The sequence below is a fragment of the Schistocerca piceifrons genome, chromosome 4 (genome assembly GCF_021461385.2).
Source record: "Schistocerca piceifrons isolate TAMUIC-IGC-003096 chromosome 4, iqSchPice1.1, whole genome shotgun sequence".
Lineage (NCBI taxonomy): Eukaryota > Metazoa > Arthropoda > Insecta > Orthoptera > Acrididae > Schistocerca > Schistocerca piceifrons.
In genome coordinates, this window is record NC_060141.1 from 100,257,312 (window position 1) to 100,264,279 (window position 6,968).

Here is a 6,968-nt window from a genome sequence, read left to right on the forward strand (position 1 = left end):
TGTAACGTTTTTTTCGCAGATGAAAAAGGGGCCGTAAACTTTAAACCGTGAGATTGCACAAAACATGTTAACTTTTGGTGAATTGCGAATTTGCTGCACGAATGCGTGAGGATTCTCTACCGCCCAGATTCGCACATTGTGTCTGTTCACTTCACCATTAAGAAAAAATGTTGCTTCATCACTGAAAACAAGTTTCGCACTGAACGCATCCTCTTCCATGAGCTATTGCAACCGCGCCGAAAATTCAAAGCGTTTGACTTTGTCATCAGGTGTCAGGGCTTGTAGCAACTGTATACAGTAAGGCTTCTGCTTTAGCCGTTTCCGTAAGATTTTCCAAACCGTCGGCTGTGGTACGTTTAGCTCCCTGCTTGCTTTATGCGTCGACTTCCACGGGCTATCCGTGAAACTTGCCCGCACGCGTTCAACCTTTTCTTCGGTCACTGCAGGCCGACCCGTTGATTTGCCCTTACAGAGGCATCCAGAAGTTTTAAACTGCGCATACCATCGCCGAATGGAGTTAGCAGTTGGTGGATCTTTGTTGAACTTCATCCTGAAGTGTCGTTGCACTGTTATGACTGACTGATGTGAGTGCATTTCAAGCACGACATACGCTTTCTCGGCTCCTGTCGCCATTTTGTCTCACTGCGCTCTCGAGCGCTCTGGCGGCAGAAATCTGAAGTGCGGCTTCAGCCGAACAAAACTTTATGATTTTTTCTACGTGTCTGTAGTGTTTCGCGACCATATGTCAATGAATGGAGCTACAGTGATTTTATGAAATCGCTTCAATCATTTGTAATAGCCCTGTATATTCACTTATGAAATTTGTCATTAATAACCCATCCCAATTCAAAAATAACAGCGAAGTGCATAGCTACAACACTAGAAGAAAGGATGATATTCATTACTGTGGATTAAATCTCACTTTGACACAGAAATGGGTGAATTATGCTGCCACAAAAATCTTTGGTCATTTGCAAAAAAGTGTTAAAAGTCTGACAGATAGCCAACCAACATTTAAAATCAAATTAAAGTATTTCTGACTGACAACTCCCACTCAATAGATGAATTCTTAGATATGAAGTAGTAACTGTAAAAATAATTAATTAATTAATTAATTTGTGTAAAGAAAACTTATGTTAAAGTGACACATTCCACATCATAACAAAATGTCGTATTCATTATCTATGGAACAAGGATTAAGGTGCATATGTAGAATAGTGACAGACAAACATGCTTACTTGATGTATGTACAAAAAAATGAAATTTGTGTAGCTAAATGAACAAACATTAAATAACAAATAAGCTAGCCAAAAATTACAGTTTGTTTGCTTTCTGTTAAGGCCCCAAGCAGTGCAAAGGAGGGCATTCCCTATTATTTGTACTCACTGAATCTAGTACTGAGAGAAAACTGAAACCAATACTTGGAAATGGAAATTTGTGGGACCAAACTGCTAAGGTCATCAGTCCCTAGGCTTACAATCTACTTAGTCTAACTTTAACTTACGCTAAGGGCAACACACACACACATCCATGCCTAAGGGAGGACTTGAGCCTCCGATGGGGGGAGAAGTGCGAACCATGGCAAGGCACCTGAGACTGCATGGGTACCCGTGCGGCAAACCAATAATTTCCTAGACCACTAACTCCAAAACACATCTTAAAAACCCAGTCTTCTGCTGCTTCAGTTAATTCAAGTCAAAGGAACAGAATTTTTACTGCTGATGGTTTGTGATTGTAGAATGTAATTAATTTAGTTACCTGTTTGTGCCATATCTGACCATTTTCTGATGAAGTCACCTGCAGCAAGAATTCACAATATTGTGGCATGACAGCTGTAGCTGCATTAAGAAAAGATAATAAATGAAATGGCTTACACTGGACAAAATACTTCACAGAAAAATTATAAACATGTATGTATATTGGTCTCAAAATAATGCAAGTGATTTACAAAGTCCTCATGAGTCTTCAAAGTAGCAAACATAAATAAGTTCTCACAAAGAGCAAAATACACTTAATACACAACTTATAACCAGGCAATGACTCTTTTTTAATGCTACAGAGGATGATAATTTTCAATCAGCAGCATAATGGATTTAAAAGATAATATTTGCTCTTACAATCAGCTTCCATTTAACAAAAAGTGAGCATCTTAAGAGTTTCCATTTCACCATGCAGGAGGATATCATTGCAAGTATAGATTCGAAGTAATTGCAAGTTTACTGTGCAGATATTTAGAACGCACTTCTCATATATGCTCTATGTTTGCCTAATTGTCACCAAGGCAAGTAGCTGAAAAGATTTCAACCATTTTTCTTATGATTGCCGAAACCCTGAACCAGCTTGCACCAACGCTAGATAAAGCCAGACCGCCTTCCAAATTAAACAGAACGGAACCAGACGAAAATCAGGACCCGAAAGGTGAAAATACACTCGTTACAGCACCGCACGGTTCCAAAAACTGTGAACAATTCCCATTGCTTGGTGACCTAAATCGACCTCCAAAGATACGAAATGCAGCAGTGGAGATAGAAAGAGACTGATGAAAGAATTTATTTCAGCTAATCGAAGTTGACTGCAGTAGAAACATACCAAATGTTGGAAAGACAAATCGTGATTGAAGAAAAGCAAAAATACTGAGCAAAAGTTGAAATTGTAGATGAAGAGGCAACTATCAAACTCTTCCAAATTGATGGAAGGATGATTCTATTTATCTCTCCAGCGTCCAAACTGGCCCAGATCGTTTCGTAACAGCGTGAATGGGGATAGTGTATTCACTGTCTGACCGTTCTATAATTGCAAACAGAATTGAATGAGATTTTATTCTAAATGACTTGTAAAGTCTGATTTCAGTTGGCATATGCAACATTTCATTAATACTGGCTTCGTTATTCTTCCTCACATTTCAGGAGTTTTGTTGAACTATCAAGTTCCATCCGAATTTCAACAGAAACTTCAGTAGTATTGTCCCCTATTCCTAGCGTGTTGCTGTCTTCATTGAAATTCGGAGCCGCCGTTCCCATTTCTTCTTTTAAGCCACCTTTACTCAAGTGGCATTTTGGTCAAAATCGACTGCTCGTTGTCGGTGTGCATCATGTGCTTGCATGTAAGTCAGTGTGCATGTAAATGAGCGATTAGGTCAATGACATCATGACCAATTAACTGTGCCGAGTTTGGAGTTCTAAAATCACGATTCAGTTGCAGAATGCTCATGTAGAGTAACAGGGGGCCTTGACATCGTCCACTAACACTGGAAAATAACCTATTCTCATTCAAGCGTAGGCCCTTTTCCAATTGCAGTAATGTATTTTGCACTTTTTCCTTCTTAATATTCATTTTGTTATTTGCTTTGCTTTTGTGATATACTGCAAATATTGCACCAGGGCCTCGTGTTTTCCTAGTAGCGCTCTCCCACATGAGAAACGAAATACGATTCACAATTCCAGTATCTAGATGAACAAAACGAAAAAGCTGGAAATATTTAATAAAGAAAATGGTTTTCTATGTTATCGGCTTGTAGAAAGAAAATGAAATTGAAAAAATAAAGTGAAGAGAGGTGCAGTGAACTGCCTTATAAAAATTGTTTGAGTCTTCGTTAAGTGTATATTTTCTTCATCAGATAAGTTGTGACATGTCTTGCCTCAGAAGCCATGATATTCCATGCCAAGATTCGCTTCATAGTTAGGTTGAGACTGTATTAACTGAGGAATGACACAAGAAATGGAGTGACAGGCAGACGACAAGTGGTACAGTGAGGACCATTTCCGTGAGAAATTGCGTTAGTTTCGTAGGATGATGGTCTGATTGGTGGTACCACAGGAGTCAGTGTGCCAAACTGCTAAAGTTCGCTGCCCGGAGTGGTCGAGCGGTTGTAGGCTCTTCAGTCTGGAACCGCACGACCGCTACGTCGCAGGTTCGAATCCTGCCTCGGGCATGGATGTGTGTGATGTCCTTAGGTTAGTTAGGTTTAAGTAGTTCTAAGTTCGAGGGGACTGATGACCTCCAATGTTAAGTCCCATAGTGCTCAGAGCCATTTGAACCATTTGCTAAAGTTCAGTTATTAATATTTTGTAATGTGTAGTTCAAATTTAATTATCAAGCCTGCAAACTAACCTCTAAAGACTAAGCTACAACCCACTCATTTCTGATCTCATTTTTACAGCAATTTTCATTAACATTAGAATAATGATATTCAAACAAAGCACTTTGCGTATCTACAGCTCCCACCAAAAGTGTGCGCCGAGGAAAGTGATTTGGCTGAACACGTCAATCGGGTATGAGGGGTCTTATGTTTGAGTTCTTTTTACAAGGTGCACTATTAAAATCCGAGTCGCGTGCTGTATAAACTGATGTTAAGAAATGACGATTATGGGTGCAGACCAAAGAAGGTAGGAGTAAATGTGTAACTTAGTTTGTGAATATGAGTTCTCCAATGTCACTAATGTTCAAGAGTTATTAGTGTTCCTGATATGCATCGTAATATGTGTGACAATGGAGGCATACATTTGTAAAATATATTGCCTGTGGTTTGATGCTTTGTCTGCAGTGTGACTCGTGTGATTAAATAAAAAGCATCTGTCATCCCAACACTGGAACTTGGAAATTATTTCGTGGAACTGAGAGCTTTAGCCATCTCACTAGTTACTTTCAGCCTGACCTCAAGAACAATATATTCGCGACCTGGATTCTACAGCTGCACTGGGACAACGGCGTCTTTACAACATACAACACATCAGGTTGGTGATACAGTTCAGAATCTCAAGTTCTATCTTGATGCAGTACGATGCACGTAGGCCCCTAACATGTCCTGCATTTCCAGTAGAAATGGGAACAGTTACATGTTATCTATGGTCAAACTGAGGGCGAAAAGAATGAATGAACACAGGGGGGAGGGGGGGGTTGCTCTGGAAAATACGCTCATCACAATCCATTGTTCGTTCAGTTCGAACACTCTGACTGGATTTCACCTCCTTCATCTTATTTTTAATTAACACCATAAATGTAGGTATTTTTCAATGTTTGCACGACATTCCTAGACTTTCAGTTTTCAGGGGCGTGCGGAATGTACCATACGACCTTTGTCGACAGTGTCCACTTTGAATTTTGTTATGGTCAAAAATGAATTCTGTTGTCATTGCGTTCCCATACAGTGTGCTGCTATGTTTCGAGGTTTTTCCTGTACTGTCACTGTATAGGTGGCAAACTGCACAGCAGACAGCTTTTACAAGACATCCAGTTTTGGTGATGGCATATAAACAAAACTGATCACTTGTGACAGATGAGAATCTGTAAAGGAATAAAACGCCATTGCTCTGCAGAAGACTCACTTGAGACAAGAAAGTCTGCCATGTAAGAGGGGCCTTACAGCAGTGCTACTCCTCCCATAAAAGATCATCTAAAATTACTTGTTCATTATCTAATTGCGTGGTCCAGATACGTAACTGTTATTCCTTTTCTTTAACTTTAGGCTCAGTGTGGTTAGCATCCATAACTAAATGTGTTTTCCTGTGATCCATGTGGCAAAATATCGTCTTCATTTCTTCCTCAATGCTGGGATGTATCGAGAACTACCCAAGCCATAAAGAGTACAGCACTCAGTCGCAAATAATGTTTATTGCAAATCCAGATTTCTGTGCTTGTATGGTCATCTTCAGTGTTAAAAGACATATAAGAACCAGTTAAAATAAGGAACATGCATTTCTTACTATAAGTAAAGTTGCAGAGCTTTATGTGTAACAAAATACATACCAGCAAATGTAAGTTAAAACATTGCATCCACTTATATAATTATACACAGCGTTCCAACTGGACTTTTCCTGTCCAAGCTTGACATCACACTGAGGCCGCTGTTTAGAGTTGTTACAAAGCTGGTTCCAGTGTTACGTCATACCGGTATACATGTGTGATCTGTTGACAAATTATATTAACTTTATTTTACAATTTACATGTTTATCACTTTATTTACTATTTTATACTTTTAAAAAACTTATCCACAGCAAACAAATAATGTGGCTTTAACTAACAACAGTGTCTCACATTTTACAGTCATACACACATAGTGGAGATTGTGTGAACTAATCAGTGGTGTCAGTTATTTCTGCCCATCTTGCTGAAAGTGGGTGTGGTGTACCAATTATGTCTTCACTTATGAAGGTACTCCATCCATGTGAGAAGGGTAGGCCTTTGGTCACGTTGGAAGAGTTCGAAATTTTTTACCATCAGCTACATCTTATCAGACACTGCTTAATGAGTAGGTGGCCATGAGAAATTCCGATTTTTGGGAATTATTTGAAACTCACGGGCATTTGGCTGCTATGGGCCCATTCCAACACACGCACTGAGCTGACAATAGCGACCTATTTATGATTACATTCCTTCTAGATAATCCATGAATACATAATTTCTGGATTCAGATATACTTCCCACATTTGTGCGTGGTGTATCAGAAAGTTTAGTAGTTTTAGCACCAAACTTTGTAAGTTATAATGTATTTTATGTGAAACCTATCAGAGAAGACAACAAAAAGCAGAAAGACTTTGGGTCCTTTTGACATTCACAAGGAGGAGTCGCCATCTTTCATAGAAAACAACTGTTCATTATGCAACTTTATTTACCAGAAAAACTGAACACCCACCAGGCAATTGTTCAAAAATAGTAGGAGAATATGGGAAACCAATCTTCTTCGAAACTGTATATCATGTACCTCCCACTGAGGATCTACCAATAAAGCTCTCTGATTACTTCTCTATACGGGGCCCAGCAATTTTCACAGTAGGCCTTAATTGCAAATCCACTGTTCTTGGTGACAAAATCAACAACAAAAACGGCAATCTCCTCATTGCAGCTCTAAACAACAATCTGATCCACATAGAAAATAATTTACCTACTTCCATTAATCACAGTGGAACCTCTGTAGTTGATCACATTATTTGCACACCATAAATTGTTGGTCTCTGCAGTGAAGTGGAAGT